At 42.7% G+C, this 21,535-nt stretch overlaps 1 long non-coding RNA gene across 1 annotated transcript in view; it reads right to left on the minus strand.

The window, feature by feature from the left end:
* The window catches only part of LOC100910304 (uncharacterized), a 77,232-nt gene that overhangs the window by 55,480 nt on the left and 217 nt on the right, over window positions 1-21,535 (minus strand). The window lies entirely within an intron of this gene.

Consider the following 21,535-nt stretch of genomic DNA (forward strand, 5'->3'; position numbering starts at 1 on the left):
GAAGTGCCAGGGTTGGGGATACTGAGGGTAGGGGGTGGGGGTGAGGGTGGGAGGGGTAAGGCACCTACTCAGAGGAAAAGAGGAAGGGAGTTGGGGGGAGGATTGTGGGAAGGGTAACCAAGGCGGGCAATGAGCAGGATATAAAGTGAATGCTCCTTAATATAGTACATAGTTTTAAATGCATTTTTCTTAATGAAGGGAGATAGATGCGAAGCCTGCATAGTCTATGGCTCCATTTATCAGGAATTTCGAAGGACACTTAATCACACGACATAACAAAAAGTAGAAATTATTAAAACCTGAGAAGTTATCAAAATGCTGGTAGAGTCGGGAATCAGCTGCCCACTGTGTGCCGTTCAAGTCATAAAAAGGTGGCAGAGAGGTGGCCCTTGATTTTCAAGATCTGAAGAAAATCCACATCCTAATGAAGAACATTGGAAAGCAGCAGAACGTGGGTTGGATCCTAGAGTAATGACAGCCAAAGGATTTAGTGGAAAATAATGATACACCAAAAGCTGTGACGTACTCACTGTTATTGTGGCAATATTAATTATTAGGTTTCAGTAGGAACTCTTATATTGTCATATAAGAAATAGCTTTTGAGACTCAGAGTGAAGATCATGAAAGATTCTTTGTGCTACTTTTGCAACTAATTTGTCATGTGAAAGTCATTTTAAAAAGCATCTGAATACATGATGTACAGTTGCCTTAGAAATAAAACTAAGAATCTGGATATATTCCTGTAGATACGTGGGGTGGAAGTAGACAGATATCCATGAGCATCTTCACATCTCTTGACTTCAAACAGTGCACCTAGAATTGTTCTCCTGCAAATAACAGCCAATAATTACCACTGTGCGTAATTTGATAAGAAGAAAATCAAATCTAATAGTTTACTTGTGGTGCAATAGCATTGTGTGCAATGCTGTGGGCTGAGGAGGACAGGATTTGATTTGAAGCTTCTAACTCCATCATTCACTGTAACTTGGCGATTTTTAAAACAATTTTTAAAACAAAGTCCTTATTTATTGGTTATGGTCACAAGAAGAGCACATGGCTCTTTTGTTTCTTCATATTTGCCCCCATACATGACCGTGCTATGAAAAACTCCAATAAATGATGCATAAACAATTCATTGGATTTGAGATTTTAATAGTAGCTACCAATGAATCATGGTATAATAATTGGAACTGAAACGAGAGAGACAAGGGTCTGGCTTGCTGAAAGGGGTGTGGCTTGCTGAAAAGAGCGTGGCTTGCTGGTGAGGACAGAGAATAGGGAAGCTTATCTCTCTCATCCTCAGAGTTGCAGAGTCACAGCTATTCAGATAAGAGCAAGAAAAAAGTAGCCCCAAGGATCAAATTGTAAGTGTTCTAGATCATTAAAACCACACCCGAGGGAAGCATGAGAGGCCTCCGTTCTCACTTCTCAGAATAAAAGGGGGTACATCAAGAACTGTAGGAGCAGTCGCACGCTCTGTGGTGGTGCTTTGCTTCACAGCGGACCCTGTAAACTCTGGGACCCACGAAATGTCATTATTTTGTGACATGGTAGTATGTATGTGCTATTTGAGTGTGCACAGAGAGGTCAGAGGAAGATGCCGACTCTTGCGCTCTATCACACTCACTCCAACTTCTTTCCATGAGACAGAGCTAAGCTGGCAGCCAGCAAGCCCCAGTGATCCTGTCTCCAACATCCATGGCACAGGAGTCAAGTGTATTTTGTGACCAACATGACTTTGGGGGCGACTACTTGGTCCTGAGGTTTATTGAGGCTTTTCACGCCCTCGGGTGTGGTTGTAATGGCCTACAACATTCAGATTTCGATCCTTGGGGCTACTTTTCTGAGGCTATTCACGTCCTCATGTGTATGAGCAAGCACTCTTCTGGAACCATCTCTGAGCTCAGAGTAGCCATTTTAGTTAGCGCAAAGTACTGAGTGATGCCCACAGAAGATGAAATAGCCCAAGGAAGAGTGTCCTTAGAAGGCCATACCTGGAATAAAGCAACGTCTAGATGTAAGAATATATTACTCTAATGTCAAGACGGTTCTAAGTGCAGAACACTCAAGATCTGTGCTGGAAGAGTGGTGGGTCGTGGTATGCTCTACTTAATGTTTACCTATCTCTCTCTCTCTGGTTTTTGTTTTTTTTTTGTTTTTTTTTTTTTTTTTTTTTTTGTTTTTTTTTGGTTCTTTTTTCGGAGCTGGGGACCGAACCCAGGGCCTTGCGCTTCCTAGGTAAGCGCTCTACCACTGAGCTAAATCCCCAGCCCCTATCTCTGTGTTTTAAATTCCTTTTTCCTCTGAACTAAGAGTATGTGAGCCTTTCTCTATTTTGTTCTTTACCAAAGGGCTCAATATTAAATATTGTCAGTAGAGGGCGCAAGAAAGGCGTCGAGGGAGGCAGAAAAGGTCAGGGTTCCTGGCTTGAGTATGCCACTCTGCTGGTTCTTCCAGTGTCCGAGACACTTTCTCTCTCTCTCTTTCTCTTTCTCTCTCTCTCTCTCTCTCTCTCTCTCTCTCTCTCTCTCTCTCTCTCTCTCTCTCTCTCTCTCTCTCTCTCTCTCTCTCTCTCTCTCTCTCTCTCTCTCTCTCTCTCATGCCTGGCTTTTGTCCTTTCCAGGGTAGGTTTCCAGCACGTCCCAACAGTCAGCAGTCTCACTACTGCCTCCCTCAGGTGGTTTTATAGAGAAAGATTTTCTAATGAGCTATTGCCCTTGAATGTTTCTTCTCCGCATGCATATCTAATGCCAAAAATGAAGACATTGTGGTTTCCTACTGACGTAGATGGTACATAGAGATGGGAAGTGAGGGTGAACGCTCATGTTGACTGACAGACGTTACATGTGATCACAATGTTCCTTTCCTGCCCATTCATAACCATGGCTATCAGGTTTCCACTTGCAAAGGTATCTTTGTGGGTAACAAAACTTCCTCCAATTAGACCATTTGGCGATAATGTGTAGCGTTTGCCCTTGAAACATTATCATTACCCAGACCACAGAAAGCATGGATGCACCGGAACTTCTAATGGGGTGGGGGGTGTCACGTAACTCGGACTTGCCTTGTGTGGTTAGCTGAAGTTGCATAACCTAAACCATGTTCTGAACATCTTAGCTTAGTTTAGTGATGCTGCTCAGAATACAGGTGGCTTCTACTTGTGACCAGATACCTGTGGGAAGGCTGAGGCTCACAGTCATGCCTGACATCTCAAGATAAGGTTCTAATTCATATGGCCAGTCTAGGAAATGATACAAGTTCAAAAATCTGAAGTATAGATTACACTGGATACACAGTGCTATCTGTGTAAAGTTATAAAAACCAAAACCTGTTCATTGCTCCTTGGGGGCCATCTCTAGAAGCATTTTTCTCCCTAACAACTCTATCCATGAAACCCAAGCATGACAATTTCTTCAGTCTCCAGCCCTTACTAGAAGTACACACCTTGAACTACCTTTGCTATGAGGCCAATGACCAGGAGCCTGTGTGATCAGTCCTGACCCTTTCTGCCACCTCAGCTCTTTGTTGCCTTATTTTCCAGGCCTCCCAACTACACACATATTTAATGTTTTCGGCCTTGCTTTGCTCTCGAACGCCTAAGGCCTGTCTGAAAAGAACCATGACCACTTTGCCATGAACTATTCTTTGACCAACAGAGGAAAACCAGGTTAGTCACATGTTTTTAGAAACAGAGTAGAGAGAGCGACGAATGAAATGAAAATACTAAGTTCTAAACAAAAGAATCAGAATAGGCAAGAAAGGTAGAGAAAACAGGTATATAAACTATGAAGCTTAGTGTGGGTTATATGATTATTAATATATCACATGCCATGATTGAACTAAAATATAGTTAGGAGAATAGCAAGGTGGAAGAAGAGAGTAACAAGAGATGGGAACCTGGGTGGGAGGCAGCAATTCCGCTGGGTATGAGGTTCCTAGAGGGAGCAATAGGGAATGGGGAGGAAGCAGGAAAAACTGTTCTCCAGCCGCCGGGAAAGAGCTGTGTTAGAGAACAGTGTCATTTAAATAGAGAAATGGGACTGGAGAGCAGGCACAATGGTGACGAGTGCCTGCTTCTTATAACTTGCAGAGGACTCATGTTCTGTTCCCAGTACACACATGGTGACTCACCATCACCAGTATCTGTCGTTTCAGGGGTCTGATGTGCTGTTCTGGGTTCCTTGGGTTATGGAAGTAGTGCACTGACCTACACATACTCATATGCACAACATAATGAATGAATGAATGAATGAATGAATGAATGAATGCTTTTAGAGAAGTAAACAGTAATAGCACACGTGCAAAGATGGTTGACTTCCCATGGTCAGTATTCAAAAACTCCTGGGTTTAATTTAGTCTGAATGAAGAGCTCCCCTGTTACCTTTACTGTTTACTGACACCCGGCAGATAATCCAAAGAGGCAGCGATTGGAGAAACAAGGCACGTCATTCTGTGTGAAAACTGTCCACGGGTGGAGTTAGATGGAGTTCGCAGAGCCCAGTTTTTGACGGACAGTGATTGAATTAAATCGTGAGTGACAACTCAATGATCTTTAGGAAGATGGATCAGGACACAGATGGCCTTATTCTGGACCTAACTGTCCAGGGATGACGACTTCCCTCTGTGTCATGACAAACTGCATGCGACCACATCTTCAGTCAGAGAGAGTCACTAGGATAGAATTCTACAGACCGTGAGTTTCCTCATTCAGCACCATTGACCATAATATATGGGATCAAAAGGAAATAAAAGGTTTTTTTAATAATCAGAATACACATCCTTCATTTGTGAAAAATGAGTGACCTTTGTCCTGGGACAGGCAGGTCTCTAGTGTCAGTCACTAAGGTGATTGTAGGATAGACAGTGCCCAGGGCATCCATGGAGTCCTGCTCTAGTGACCAGGGTAACCATGGAGTTCTGCTCTGGAGCTCAGGCATCCATGGGGTCCTGCTCTGGTGCTCAGGACAACCACGGGGTCCTGCTTTGGTGCCCAAAGTTATCCACGAGATCCTGCTCTGGAGCTCAGGGCATCCACGAGGTCCTGCTCCGGTGCCTAGGGCATCCATGGGTCCTGCTCTGTCCAGCACACAGGGCACCATGGGTCCTGCTCTGTCCAGCACACAGGGCACCATGGGTCCTGCTCTGGTTCTCAACATATCCAAGGGTCCTGCTCAGGCACGCAGGGCATCCACGGGGTCCTGCTCTGCATTGCTGATCATCGCTCCCCTAGGTGCCATATGAGCTCTCTTATTTAGAGACTAGTCACTGGGTAGACAGAGGCCACAGTTTGCCATTTTCTCCCTATTCATCTCAGGCGACTCAAAGCATTTCATTAAAATTGGTTTTAACAATCAGTGTAGTCTTCTAGACTCGGGCAGTTAGCGGTCCCTTCCATTCAGTGAATGGAACCAAACTCAGAAGAGCAGCCACCAACAGGCTCAATAAGTCTAAATCTTTGGGAAATAATCTTTCTTGATAAATGCAAGGTGATATACGTGTGGGTTGAAGCATATATGTAAATGGAGAAGGAGAAATATTTCTGATAGACATATTGCAGGAGAATTTCAGGATGCTTTTCTTACAGTATTCAAGACATCTTAAATAAGGGTTCGAGACTGTAAGTTCAGATGATTTGCATGCCTCCACCCCCACCCTCCAGCAAGGGGGGCGGGGACCTAGGGGGAAAGGAAACTCTACCAACACAAATGAGAGCTCTGAAGAGCATTCGAATTCCCAGCACACCACACCTGGTAAGAATCAGTCTACCACAGCATCATCAATCATGAGAGGCTGTCAGCTTTGACATCCGTTAAGTCTAGGCTGTGTACTTAATGACTACACGACAGCAAATGTGAACAGACACCACACATACAGGTAGGCAGTACATATATGTGTGGGTGCACGCTCGCACTTGGATATCGGGTTTTTAAAAAGTACCAGAGGAAAAACCCAGGCATGCAAAACTGTCTAATAAAACATACATGCTGTGTGCATACCTGGATATAAAGCCAGGAACCAGAGCACACATACTTACTCCGATTTAAGTAATTTGGTACAGAAAAACACTAGCTCGTTTTAAATGATTTTCCCACCCCAGATGAAGTAGAAGTAGAGACAAATTATAATATGTGAGCATCGACGAATGCGTTACCTTCCTCTGACACTCCCACCACCTTCGCTGTGGCACTGACTTACTAACAGGAATTCAGGAGTAGCTGGTGAGGCCAGCATGAGCCCTGTATTAATAATTCACCAGGTGCAAAAACATAGGATGGTAAAATCCTTGAATATTTGAAAGCCCATGTGCATTTTGGGTCTATACAACAAAACAAAAACAAACTCGGATTCTAATGTTATCATTAGCAGACTTTTAATTGATCATAGGAGAAATATTTTATTATTTCCTCTTTAACATTCTTGTGGCATACCAGTGTTCTTGAGTTTTGCTTTATTATTAATCATCATCATCATCATCATTACAGAAGAATTCTTACAGAAGAATTCTTACATATCTTACAGAAGAATTCTATGATTTGATATTTTGCCAAGTATTTGTTTTAGGGATTTATGGAGAAATAACACATTTATGAATCCAAAGCTTCTGAGTCCCTCTCCTAACCCTGTCTGGTAGCAGCCCCCTCTTTCTACCCAGGGATATGAATGTAAAAAATCAGAAGCATGAAATGCAGGAGGTCAAAGATGAAAATACAGATTTACAGATTCCAAACTTTAATGCCACCTTCATTAAAAGACCTAACACCTGTGACGAAATGTGCTGGTTATTTTTATACTCATATCAATGTTTTCTAACTTATTAGATTTTGAAACCCATTTTGGTTGGTTTTTTTTTTTTTTGTTCCTTTGCGTGTTTGTTTTTTTAAACCAACTGTGTCTAGGAATATACTAATTCAGATTCTGTAAAATATTCTCAGAATACCAAACTAATTAGATGGCAAAACTCTATCGAGTTAAAAAACAAATCAGTGGACACTCGAATGGAAATCACTCACACACACCTGCCCGCAAGCCTCTTTCTGTGTGGATGGGTAGTATTTTTCATTCCTCCACTTTCTGTCTTTGTTTTCATTTGCTAATCTTGGTTGGTGAAACCTACCATTCACTTTGCTTTGTCGGATCAGTTGTCTCGAGCAGGATCTTTCCAAGATTTAACAACAATGCTTCCAGCTGTCAACTGACCGAGTCTATGTTCTGTGATGTGTGCACACGGCTGCAGCATAGAGCAATGAGCACTCCTCCCTTGCTAACGTGCGCCCTGATTCGAAGGAATAGTTATGTGTAGCATACACAAATAATGTGATACTCTCTTATCTCTGAACACAAAATGAGAGTAGTATTTAAAATAAATGATTTGTAATGAACGGGGCAAGGGAGGGGGCTTGCCTACACACAAACCTATAGCCAGCCATGTTTAGAAGGGTTGTATTAGTTTATGTTAAAAGGAGTTGGTGAGCAATTGTGTGTTTCTGGCAGAGTGATTAGCTGTTAGAGAACCTTACTCCTCAAGAGCTAATGGCAATAAATACTATTGTCAGTAGATTAATATCTTTTTCTGAAAGTATCATTTTATTATGATTTTGCAAAGGAGCAATATCCTTAGGGAATGGCATCTGAGAGTGTAAATATTTCAGCCGCGTCATTGCACACAGGGTCCGGTTATTGCTACTGCACCCATTCATTCAAACGTCTAGTTTCTCACTAGTTTAAATTTTTTTTCTCATCACCTCTTTACTTCATCTAACGATGGCAACTCACCAGAGGAAGTCCTGCCTACCCGGAAAGAGACATCCTCCCACTTTTCTTTAAGACAACCACATGTATTGCAAGTGAAAATTTTCTCAGGGAAACTACACAGAGTAAGGAAAACGGTATGCATCTGGACCATTGCAGTGTGGTCTCAAAGGTTACCAGCGATCTTCGCTTTCCAACCACTTGTGTTTTGGGTTCCAGAATACACTCCACGCAGTGTAATAAGGGGTCCAGCCAGACTTAATGAAAAGGTTCCACGTCATTCACGTGCAGTAAGTGCGTGCCTAACCAAGGGCACAGTCAAGCCAACAACACAGATATTGTCTTTTACATTAATATCTATTCTTCTTCTTTAGCCTTCTCTGGGAGCCTCTTCAACGGACAGATGCCTGAAGGGGAGACTAAGAAATCGCTCAGCTGGCGGCTGGCACTGGCCTTGAAGAAAGCTAGTGAGGCACACTTTTGGGTCTTTCAGAGTCTCTGCACCAGCTGTCAGCAGCTGTGGGTGCTGAAGAGATCTTGTCACTTCATCCAAAGGGATTTACTTGGTCAGAAGGAAAATTTAAATACAGAGCATGCAGCTAAGAAGCCATTGAAAGGGATTGCGAGCATACGAGAACACATGTGTATGGGACACTAATACATCTGTAGGAAATTTCAGATCCCTAAAGCCTGGATTACTGGCAGGGTCAGAGTAGGGAGCCTATGCCTGGGCCTTTACCGTGAGTAAAATTAACTTTCAACTATTCGATTCAGCTTTATGGGTCTTTTATCAAGGCCATTTAAAAATGAAAAGAAAAAAAAGGAAAGAAGAAAGGAAAAGAAAGAGCCCCATCCGTTCAATGCAGAATTACACACACACACACACACACACACATATCCGTGCACCCACGCAGGCACGCACCCACGCACGCACGCAGGTCCCACCATTACAAAAATCACCCGCATGTGTATTAACTGTCTCCCCACCCCCGCCCGGGTCCATTGCAGGACTAAGGGCTCATCAGTCATGGAACCATCCCCTGATGCTGGGCAATGAGCCTGTAGGAAGCTAGCCACGTCTGCCTGGGTGACGGACCAAGTGCCACCTGGGTGCCGAGGGAGGTGAAAGAGAACCTCGGATTGAATGGCAGGAGACTGATAGGGGAAGGGTCATTTTTTTAAACAAGAAACAAAAAGCACAGTTCGAATTCAGGTACTCCAATGTTAAAATGCCGTTTTCCTTCCTCAACTGGTAACCGCTGTCACATCCTGTTCGTGCCAGCAGCAGGTGTCTTGGCCAAAGCTTGCTTTTCACAGAGAACTCGTGGAGCCTCTATCCTGTTAATTCCAGTAACACAGAAGGCCAGAAGACAGGGAATTACATGGGCAGGTAGCTCCGCATCGAAGACCGAATTTTGGCACAGGGACAGGAGAAGGCTCTTCTGGAGTGTGCTTTACATTCTTTAGCCTGCTTTAGCCTCGAGACAAGAGGCCAGATAATTACTTTTAAGAAAGAGATGTCAGAGGAGAAGACACTCTGCACTACTAATGAAAACTATCAGATGCGTTTCACAAGGGGGCCATTCATAGACGGGAAGAAAAACCCCCACTCCCAGCCGTAGAGAAGGAGAAATGAGAGCTAAATTAAAGTTGCTTCCTGCAGGTTTCGGAGAAGTTAGTCAGAAAGCCATCATTAGAAGCAAGGAGCAAAGCTGTCTCGAGTGAGACACAATCGGAAGAGTCCGCCTTTAGATGTCACTACAGCATCACGGCTTCACTTGCCAAACTTCTGAGAAGGCTCAGAGGACCGGACACTACCCCTGTATTCAGGAGACAGTCCCAGCAGTCACGCTGTTCTCCAAATTTCTTCACAGAACCTGTGTGTCCTGGCAAAGTTTATTAGGGAAGCAGCTAGACTTGGCAGCCTGAGTCCCAAACTACCACCCACAGTCACCTTTTCTCTGCTGCAGAAACAGGTCCCTAACAAGAATAGATAGCAACAGATGCAAATGAGTTGAGCCCTCCCCAGCTCAGAGGAGGAGGGAGGGAGGGAAGGGGAGGAGGAGAAGGGAAAGGAGGGAGAGAGGTGGGGGGAGGAAGGAGAGGAGGAGGAGGAGGAGGGAGAGGAGGGAGAAAGGGGAAGAGCAAGGAAAGGAGGAAGAGAAGGAGGAGGGAGGGGAGGAGGGAGAGGAGAAGAGAAGGAGAGGGACTAGGGAGAGAAGGAGAGGGGAGGAGAAAGGAAAGGAGAGAGAGAAAGAGGAGGGGGAGGAGGGAGAGGAGGGGGAGTAGGGGGAGGAGGGGGAGGAGGAGGAGGGGTTAGGAGGAGAAGTGGGAAGAGGAAGGGGGGTTACTGTGCTAGCCAAGAAGCTCCTATCTTCTTCTGTTCCCAGAGGGCCACTGTAACACATCTTTTACCCATTCTTGTTTTGGAAAGTACATTTGTTTTCTGTTTTTTTGTTGTTTGTTTTGCTTTGCTTTCCTCCTAGACAGATGAACCCTCGATGGGTAGACTCAATAGATCCATAGGCAGAGAGATAGCTAAATGGATTTCCACGTGACATATTATAGGAGGAGAGAGCGGTAGCACTCCAACACCCCTTGGGTCCAAGTGGGTACTAACTGTTAAAAATTCAGAGCAACTTCTTCCTAAGAACTAAGCCGAGAGACGTTTAACCCCCTCCTCACAGCCTTATTTCCCTACTACAAGAAGGCATGTCTCTCTGTGAGAATGTAACATTTGTGCTTACATTATTTTCCCACAGGAAGGCACAGCAAATGCTCATGGTTTAAGAGCCATGTATTCAAGGAAGTCCAACTAACTATTAAACCAAAAAAAAAAAAAAAAAAACCCACTAACTCTGATAACTGGCATCCGATCTCAAATCTGGGAAAAAAATTTAGACAAATCAAATATCCAGCAAAAACATTACCAAATGCTATATACCACGCAACCGCCTATACATTACTAATCAGTATTCATTTCCTGTCCTTAAAATAAACACAAAACAGATTTCTCCATTTTCCCTAAAATCAGTCTTTCGCAGTATCTGTCAGTTTCTCTCTCCCAATTAGTATTCCACGTTCATTTATTTTCCTCATGAGCTAATTTTTTTTAAACGTACCTTGGCATGGATATTTCATTCAATACTTGTAAATGAAAACGATAAGAGTAACCAGTGTTTCTTAAGACCCCTGGACTTGTAACTTTGTTAATGAATGGAGATAAATCAAAGACACCTTATTAATTATTGCTTGCCTGGTAGGCTAAGCATTAGCTTTTCACCTCACTGGACTGGAGAACAAGATTGCCTTTGGCCATGTCCGAGGGGCTCATTAAAGCATCCCTGGGGAATGGGAAGAAATTGCTAGTATGAGGCAGTGGTCAGTTCCTCTCCCAGAACCCCACCAGGGAAAGGAAGCTCTCACCAGGAAGAACTAACAAGGCTGCCTGTATTACACCTGTAATCAAACTGGCCTCGAAATGCCTGGAGACCCTTGTTCTGTCTTTGCAATCTGGGAGCGTATCTGAAAATGCTGAATCCAATCCATAATTGATGTGTGCACGCAATTATAATCCTCCAGATATCCTGGAAATGCTGCAGTTCCAAGCCTCAAGGAGTGGTTACTTTAGCATGCATGGCATAAACCAAGATATCTGATATAATAAAAAAGGAAACTATTTTGTTTCCTGCGTTGGCAGCAGGGAGGTAATTGAATATATGCCTGTTTTTCTTAATGAGTGTAATTATATACAGCTTTTGACAGCTAGTAGACTTGGGGATAAGCAATATTGTACCAAAAGTATATTATTTCAAGTCTTTTGTATTTCATGTATCTTTGTGTGTACACACTTCCCATTCTAGGTAAAGTGGAGTTGCTCTCCTCTGTGTAAGTAGAGTGAACCATCAGGTATGAACAGCCCTCGACAAGAGCCATGTTCTGGCACGTTCAGAAGGGTTGGGGATTGGGACTTCTAGAAATGAACTCAGAATAGCACATCTTACTCCATCCACTCACTCGTTGTATGAAAAATGTTTGTAAAACTTTCAAAATGGCAGGTCCCCCCAGATGGTTCTGCGAACGAGGCTTCTGAGTGCAGGCCTGGAGTAGTGGGTGTTCCGGTCGGAGTTCAGTCAACATTGCTTATTGATTGCTCACTGTGGGCTGAGAGCTGGGCTAGGCCAAGCTGCTGTCACAGTCTGATGTGGGGATGGAGTCGATGAAAAGGGAGTCTGGAAATGTCACGGGTATCCTTTGCTGAGAAGGACACTCTATTCTGCTCGCTGCGTTCCAGAGAACAGTAGACTAAATCCCCTGGGAAAGAGAAAGCTTCCTCCTACCATGCTGCTAGGTATGAAAAATTCTAGAGTGAGCACACCCGATGTTTCTCACAGTCAATATAGAGAACTAAAATCTGTAAGTGACATGGGGGCCCCAAGCATGGATAGAGTACCCTGTGGGCCTAGGAGTGATTCTGCTTACTCACTCCAGTCTGGATTGGCTCTCCATCTTTTTAAGTACCTCTAGTTCTTACCTCTTGTTACTGTAATGGAGGACAAGGCAGCAATATTATGCATTCAAAACAAAAACTGATACTTTCTCACTGTTGAAGTGTGCCACCGAAAAGGGAACGCACATGTTTTATTAAAATACAACTTTACTTCGTAGTGAAGTCTTAAAAATGAAAGCCAAATCCTTGAATTTAAATTAGTAAAATATCTAAAACAACCCAATTAGCTAATAAATAGCAAAGTAACCCCGAAGTTTTGTTAGTTTGTCATTTGGTGGAAGCATCTTTCCTCAAACAAACAAACAAAACTCCTAAATTTTTGTTTCAAATGAACACTTAAGGAAATAAATAAGACAAGTTATACAATAGAGTTTAGATGGGTGGAATAAATTATGCTAATATAACAAATCTTCCAGGTTATATATATTATATATTTATAAATATATTTATATATTTATATTTATACACTTATAAATATGGATATTTATTTTTTAATTGCAGGACTGAGGATGTAATCTAAGGCCACATGCTAGGCAAGCTCCCTACCAGTGAGTTATATCAGCAGTCATTTTAATCTTCTAGGCTATTCTGAAAGTTCTGAATTTAAAGCAGAAAATATTTCATAAGGTACCCCAAAAAATCCAAACAAATGAATTTATTTTTTCCCAAACAAAATCAGTCATAAAATGTGATTATATAATTTGTAGTGCTGGGAATTAAAGTCTATCAGGAATCCCAATGAAAGTCTGCGGAACATTTTAATCTCTATCACTATATATGTAATCAAATATGAGGTACATATGGTGAGTTCACTTATGGCCAGCTCACGACCTAAGTGCAAAGAAGTTCATTCTTCATTTTATTACAGACTCTGCCTTCATGTGTGATCTTCAGTGTGTTTGATTTTTAACTGAAACCTTTAAGGAAACTGGTAGTTATTTTCTAGTCTCCCGTTATTCTTACTCCAGTCTATCTATCTGTTGATGTGACTGCAAGGTTTTTATTCCTCTGGGAATAACCAGGGTCACAATATCTAAGACTGGTTTTACTACCCCCAACCACCCACCCAAGAATCAGTTTCACCCCCTTGGGGGCGACATTGTCCCTGCTGAGAATACAAGGCATATGCTAATTCCTATTTCCAGACAGGGGGCAGATATGCCTCTTGCAAGAATTCCAGTCTTTCTTATCAATACATTATTGCTAAGTGACAAGCAGCGGAAGTTTTTTAAGTGGCTTTGAAGATTCTGGGAGGGAGAGTGGTATTGAAAAGCCCGAGGAATCAGTGTGGGCTATCTTTAGCCTCCTGTCTGCTTCTTCCCTGTGAATTGTCAAGAGCAGAGCCAAGCAGTGGAGCCCCTCTGTCCTGAGCAAGGGACCTATGTTGCCACTCTATCACGCATGCTTGCTGGTGCATGTAACCTTGCCTTGGTCAGCAGCCGACCAGGCGGTGCTACACCAGGTCCCTCTGGCCAGCAAGCAGGTGAGGAGCTAGCAGAAAGAGCGTTTGATGTTGCCAGTTCTCCTTTGCCACCCAACTTTTCCCCCCTCCAAAACCTCTTAGCAAACTTCAAAGGCCTCCTTGCTTCTTGCCTTAATCCAGTGCACTGAGACCTCTAGTTCAAAGAACTTTCCTTAAACCCTCTTCTTAAACGGCAACCCAAACTTTTTTTTCCCTTTCCTTTCCACAAAGTAGCAATTACAGCTCTGTTGAGTGGCGATTGGGCTCGGCCGATCCGCTCCTGCTATTAATTAATCTTACAAAGGGGGCTCATTTCCTGGCATTCAAATTGACAAGAGACCAGAGAACAGAAAATCCTTTCAAGCAGTTCCAACTCACCGAGGGAAAGAGGTATCAGAGGAGAGAGCCCCACAGTATTTGAGGTGGAGGGCACATTTGATACTCCCTGTATATTCTGCGGATTGAGTGATTTCTGTTCACTGAGAGCTCTTTGCTAATCTTGTACCTGTAAAGCCTTAACAGAAGGCACCGTGGCTGGCTCACGAGTGCAGCTCCAATCTAACAGAAGAGATTTGCAGGAGCGGCACCCCCATCCCAGCCTCCAGAAGGCATCTTCTTCAACGTTACACTTCACTTTAAACAGAAAAATGTTCAGTTTACTCACATAGAAAAGCCCTTGGAAGAGGAGGAGATGAAGGGAGGCGCGAGAAAGCAGGAGCGCAGACAGGAGATTAAAGCTTTTTTTATTCAGTATCTCTTTCGTATTCAAATCGTGCTAAGGGCTCTGTGAAACTTAGAAGCGAGCTTGTTCAGGAGGGCTTCTAAAGTGTGTACACGGATTTCATGGGAATGGGAAAGAAGCCACAGCCTGGGAAATGAAAGACAGATAAGATGTCCCTATGTAAAAAGCCCGAGTGGTTCAATTATTCCAGCACACCATCAGGGCAAGCTTTGAAGATTTGAGAAAACGCCCCTAAATTTTAACAACAACAACAACAACAACAAAAAAAAACCCCAACCCTCATGTTGCAGGTTTTGTACCAATAAATGTTTGTATTCTCTGTGAATGAATTACTTAAACTGTAGCCCTCCACACACGTACAATGTTTCTTTTCTTTTCCTTTTTTTTTTCTTTTTGTCTTTTTCTTTTTTTTTTCTTTTTCTGGTTAGGGGGTGGGGGGCAAAGGAGAACGGTGCATTTTGTAGGAAAATAATGTCCTTTATCAAAAATGTAACAGAGAGAAAAAAAATCAGAATCGTTTGGAGGCAAAAAAAAAAAAATGATAACCCTCCCAAACCAGGTGTCTTTGATTAAAATAAAAAACACCATTGGATCCTCATCCCTCATTCAGTTTGAGTTAGCGCCAGGTGGCTGTGTTTTAAGGCAGATTCCATGCACACAGTGAGATGCTGATAGTGAGAGTCCCTCGTAGAGGAAAGGGCTCCTTCGAATAGCCACACTGGTAAGGTCAAAAAATGGTTTTGTGGAAGGGAAGCAAAGGCCTGCCGCCGCCTCTTCCTAGAAAGTGAGTAACCGAGGGCGTTGGGCATGTCTCCTAGCAAAGCCGAGAGTCCAGGGACCTCACAGGTCTCCAAAGTCAAGTTGCACTTAGCAGGGAATTCTAACCCAATTTGCAACAATGTTGGGGTTCTTTAAGGCGAAGACATCCACCTCCTCCTCGTTAAGCTACACAGCTGTCTCATTTGCTATGCAACTCCTTGGTGATCTCATATGTATTGGGACCTTGAATCAATTTCAGACCTCTTTAGGGTTTCTCTGTATTTTTTTTCTTTTTTCTTTTTTTTCGTCCTTCTCTTATGTGAATATTGACTGTTCCTCCCAGCCCCAGTCAGAAGCACAATCATGGAAAATTCATGTAACGAGTTTTCAGAAATCATTCTGAAAGAACTCTTAAAAATGCATACTGTATCCCTTAATGCTTTGTCTCAAAATAATAAAAGTCAGCTGGACCATCGCTTTCTCTATGTAGTTCAAAGAGATTAATAGAGAAGTTCTGATTTTTCTGATCAAAGTCTTCTCGTAAAACAGAAATTAAAAATTAGCTCATAGTGTACATCAGGTGTTTTCTGTGATGATGGGGGTAGGGTGGGGCTCCGGTCTAGGAAGATGGGAAAGAGCGATCTTCGGATGAAGTCAATATTGAAGGAAGTTGATTTGTGGCTCATGTCTGCACCTCATAGGTACGGACGAGTTCAAGTTTTGTTTGTACAGTTGGAATGAAGTTTTAACATTTCTTCCCCCCAAAGGCTCTGATCCACCGACTACAAAACTGACTAGCTTTTGCCTTTCTATCTTTAACTGAAAAGACAAAAAAAAAAAAAGTTCTCTCGGCAGAAGCTCGGCCACATTCATTACCCACTGTTAACTTAAAAAATAAAGGTAGCAAATTTAATTGGAAAAGGAAAACAGTAGCTTCAGGATAAAGATACCCTTGAGTAATTGGAAGCCAGGAAGTCCCTGTGGCCCATGACCCCAGCTGGGTCTAATATAATATTGAGGAGTCACTGGAGCAGGAACAGGTGGTGGCTGCAGGTGGCAGGGGGCACCCAGGCCCTCCAGACCCGTCCCAGGGTTCCTCATTCAGGATATGGACTTCGGCTTCACTGATGTTTCTGGCTGAAACCTTGGCCTTCCCGAGTGAGCCTGAGAGGAAAGGACTGGAGACCAGATGCAGAAGGATGCTGGCCGCAGGGGCAGAGGCAGGGTTACTGAAGACTTTGTGCCATGGAATCGTGGGCAGGGACTTGTCTCAAGGACATGGAGTACGCGTCAAGGGTAGTATACCTCAGGTGTAAGAGAGGGGAGACAGATCAGAATTGAAGAGGAGGGAGGGAGAAAAGCTGAGGTGAGGAGAGAGAGCAGGGGCGAAGGGAAGGCAGTGGAGCATCTCAGTATTTTATTGTTTTGCTGTAAGAGGGACACTTTGGTCTCCTTGTCATCCCCAAGGAAGCATTAAGATTGAGAGAGGGGGGAAAGGAGAAGGAAACACACACACACACACACACACAGAGAGACAGACAGACAGACAGACAGACAGAGACAGATACACACCAAGAGAAACACTGACTACAGTGCACACTTACAGAGTTAAAAAATAGACTTTGAAATTATTGAAATATGAAAATTATTTATGAGAAGTACTGTAAGGCAGAAATAGATGAAAGTATTGGGATTCCCCCTCCCACCCCGTACTTATCAAATGGTTGAAAACACAAGGAGCTGTAAAGTAAAACCTTCTTTATATGTTAATGACTAGTAAGAACGCCTTCACAAATCTGTTTTTTTTTCCTGAATGCGTTCTGTGAATATAACCACATCACCTGTGCCAAAACATTCCATTTCATTTGCCAGTCTATAATCAATATGAGGTGCCGTGCTATCAAATCCACCACAACACTTAACATCCAATACAGACATGAATGAAAGGAACGAAGAAATGGCTGGGCTGTAATCCAGTACTGCAGTAGCCACAGAGGAGAGCAATCAGAAAGTAACCTGAGAATAGGGTAATATATTTCCCCACAGAGAAATCAAGCTGTAATTAGATTGTACCGTGAGTTAAGGAATTCTCAGAATCCTTACGCATAACAATAAAATTAAGTCATTTTTAAAAACTACTTATCTAAGGCCCCCTTTTTAACTTCTGCATTTAGAGGAAATGAAGCTAATAGCGACCCCAGACCCAGGATCTTTGGACTGCGAACCCTAAGCTCCATTGCCTAGCTCTAAACTGTTTGCTTAGGTGAATTTTCAGCAACCACCCCTCTCTCTCTCTCTCTCTCTCTCTCTCTCTCTCTCTCTCTCTCTCTCTCCCACACACACACACCCACACCCACACACACACACACACACACACAGACACTCACTCACACATAACACACACATACATACTGATAAACACCCACTCACATATTCTCACACACTTATACACACTCACACGCATACATATATATACACTCACACATACATATTCACACACATACATACTCATATACACTCGCACACATACACACATATTCATATACACCCACACACATACACACATATTCATATACACTCACACACATACACACATATTCATATACACCCACACACATACACACATATTCATATACACTCACACACATACACACATATTCATATACACTCACACACATACACACATATTCATATACACTCACACACATACACACATATTCATATACACTCACACACACATATTCATATACACTCACACACATACACACATATTCATATACACTCACACACATACACACAAATTTACACACAAACACATACATACACGCACACTCACTGACACATACATATATTCACTCACACACACATACTCACACATACGTATGCACTCCTGTCTTCAGTGCAGGGCAAATAGTTTGTTCATTCAAGTTTTAAAAAATTGTCCCTGTTTAGTCTCATCTACTACACAATGTAATAAAAAACATGGGTGATATGTAATATTTAGAGTTGTAGAGGTTTCCCCATAAATACAGGAGAATTTAAATTTGAAAGAATTTTATTAAAAAATAAACTGAATACCGTTCAGAGTTCCTTTGTAAAGGAAATCCTAACCCCAAAGCCTGTGATATGGCTCAGTGCTTAGCCCAAGTCAATGACCTGAACTTGATCTCGGTAATCCACAGTTTACCTGGAGGGACTGATATTCCTGGTCCTCCTCCAACCTCAGCGTGCTTGGCAGGACATGTGTGTGCTCCATTCCCCAGACATGACATGACATGCGTGTGCTCCATGAATAAACCTAAAATGATTTTAAAGCACTAAACTAACAGTTCATTCTACCTTTGGAAATCCAGGATATAAAGTATCTCCACTTCAAGGATGGACTATGTCTTAATAAATTAATATACAATGTAATATAAAGTCTTAATTGTTCTTAGAGTACCATGGGTGTATTGTTTTTTAAAGTAAATATAAACACACACACACACACACACACACACACACACACACACACACATACACACACAGACTATACCAGAAAAATTTTTTCTGAAAAGCCTAAATTTATGTAATGTATTCTTTTTTTAAAATAAGTATCCATTAAAATGGTCAATGAGTGGTAGAAACTGTTCTGTGTAGACAGGAAAGCGATGTCCACGCTTTGGAACCAGTGAGAGTAGGAAGGCAATACTCACAGCCTGAGACCGTCACACAGAAGTTGTAGGACATTTTATCACACTGTGAACCCCACGACTGTGTTATTTACTGACAAAAGCGGTTTTTAGTTGTGGGGCTCAGCCTTAGCACGCACCTTTAGTCTCAAACCCTGAAGGTAAAGTTAGTTTGGAAAAGGAAGCACCCATGTTTGAATGCGATGTCTCACTGAGTGGCAGATGGTGTGACGAATCAGAGAGAGATTTGACTGAATAGGATAGGCCCAACTCTCCAAAGAACAGAGGAGAAAGTGAAGCTACTTAAGGGGCAGTACAGAAAGATAAGAGAGGAAGGGAGCCATTTTAATGGGACAGGGGTACAGAGACAGGTTTCGGGGAAAGGACAAGCTAGACGCAGGCGAAGACAGAACAAGCCAGAGAATGAGAAGGAGCCAGAAGATTAGAACAGATTGTCAAAGTTAGTTTGAGTCCAAGCAGAATAAAAGTCAGAGGCTGAGAGAGAAGCCAGATTGAACCAGTCAGCTTTGGGAAGGAGTTTGAGCCAGAGCAGCTGAGACGATCAGCCAGACAGAGATCAGAAAGAACTAGGAACGAGTGAGCTTATTCAGCAGTAAGTCTCAGAGGCTGAACCCATTCTAGGCCTAGATTAGATTGTACAGAGACTAGAAGCTTCCAGAACTAGGCCTAGGTTAGAAGACTAAGGCAGTAAGCCTCGGAGAAGACAATTAAAAGGGAATAAAAACTACATTTACCTACAGATGATTGTCTGTGTTCTTTGTTAATATCATATCTAAAAGGCAAAATTAGAGCATTCGGATTGGCTGAAACAAGAGTATTCCTAACATTGGATTTTTGGATTTTCATAGTGGACAGAAAAGGAACTGAAACCCTTCACAACAATCAAAGCTGGGTCTTAGACTCCCTGGCAGCCATCTCATGCTTTGCTTCGTGTTAAGGATGGGATTTGACTCAGCGTGCTGATATCCTTGTAGATATCAAACGAGTCCATTAGTATTGGAAGTGTTGCTGTAAGGTCTCTACAACACTTCGGTCCTCATGGTCAAGCCAAATGTCAGGCTGGGTGTAGGAAACCTTCCTGGAGGCAGAATAACAATGTAATGAATGGGTATCACCAGAGAAAGTGGACTGAACTTGAATGAACTCCTCTCACACCCCCTTCCAGAATGGATGTATCCGGGAAGCAGGGTTCAGATCCACACTGTTCAGATTCCCCAGAGCATCGACCATTGCCTGGGTTTAGCAAATGTTGAATAGTTATTATCTGATGATTAAAAGAAATGTTTCTGCCCACACACTCATTATACGGATATTCCTATATGAGGCTGATGTTCTTGAAGCCGAAACACTGGTTAAATGAAGACAACGCATAATGTTGTGTTTTCTTTTCTTTGTCCTCTCTGGGTAGGTTCAGTCGACTGTGGTTTAACACATGTTCATAGAGATGCTGACTTAGAGAACAGTAGCAGAGCCCTATCTAGAAATTCTTAACCCCACTCCTGGCACTGGGGCCCTTACACATCAAAAAACACTTTTCCCCCAACAAATTCTAAGCCACATGAGGCTTTAAACTGGGAGAGTTTGGGGTTTCACCTCAGATTCTAGTTTTGAATGCCCTTGATAAATCACAAAATAACCAATGTTTGAACTGTGGGAGCATGTTGCCTTTCTCATACCAAGAGAACAGCAGAGAGTAGATGTCCTCTGTGTGAGTTAGCGCCAAATTCCTCCCACAGTGGCAGCTTTTATACGCAGGTGCATGCAAAAAAATACCATGGAATCTAGGCCTGCCCCTGTGATTTAGCACTGGTGCACCACGTGCGTGTCAAATAAATGTGTTCAGAAATAGGATTTTACAGTAAGGCAGGAGGGTAGCGACTTAGAAATCTGTGAGATCAATCTGCACACAGCACATACAAGAGCAAAGTTTAGCGCATGACTTGAAAACCCACGCAAGGCTTTCAGGCTCCATTTAGGGCACACTCGTTATTTTGTAGGGCTGAAAATGAAAGATCAAGCACAATTTCCCCTGAAATTCTTACAAGATTCAGCTGAGTCACATTAAAAAAATTTTTTTAATATCAGGAAACGCAGAGAGATAACATTTTCCAACCAGTCGCTGCAGGGATGCAGTTGGTGTGTTTGTGGCCTGCGTTCCTCCTGGTTGGCTACACAAACAGGGCAGACAATAAATGTCACATAAGTGCAGACAGAAAATGTCCTTGGATCTAGGCCTGCCTTTGAGATTTGATATCAGCATATCAATTATATGCTGCACAAATTCCTTCAGAAAATAAAACCTTTCCGATATGAAATTGAATTTGGTTTCTCTGCTACATTAACCTTTTAATAATTTGCTTATTAATAATGGAATCTGTCACTTGTTAGCTGTAACTTTAAAGATAAGCTTAAATTACTTCATTTTAAAGTAAAATTTTCAATGCAAACTTTATTATGGTACTGCTTCCGGTTTGACGGTGGCCCTTTTCAAGGGGGGACCATCCAGCCTTTTTCAAGGGGAATGGTCCCTCCGTCTATTCCCCAATGTCGTTTATAAAATTTGGTTTTGGATACACCAGGACTCCCCTCACACTTGAGCATAGATGATCGTAGTTCTGGAA

Source organism: Rattus norvegicus, chromosome 9, assembly GCF_036323735.1.
Source record: "Rattus norvegicus strain BN/NHsdMcwi chromosome 9, GRCr8, whole genome shotgun sequence".
Classification (NCBI taxonomy): domain Eukaryota; kingdom Metazoa; phylum Chordata; class Mammalia; order Rodentia; family Muridae; genus Rattus; species Rattus norvegicus.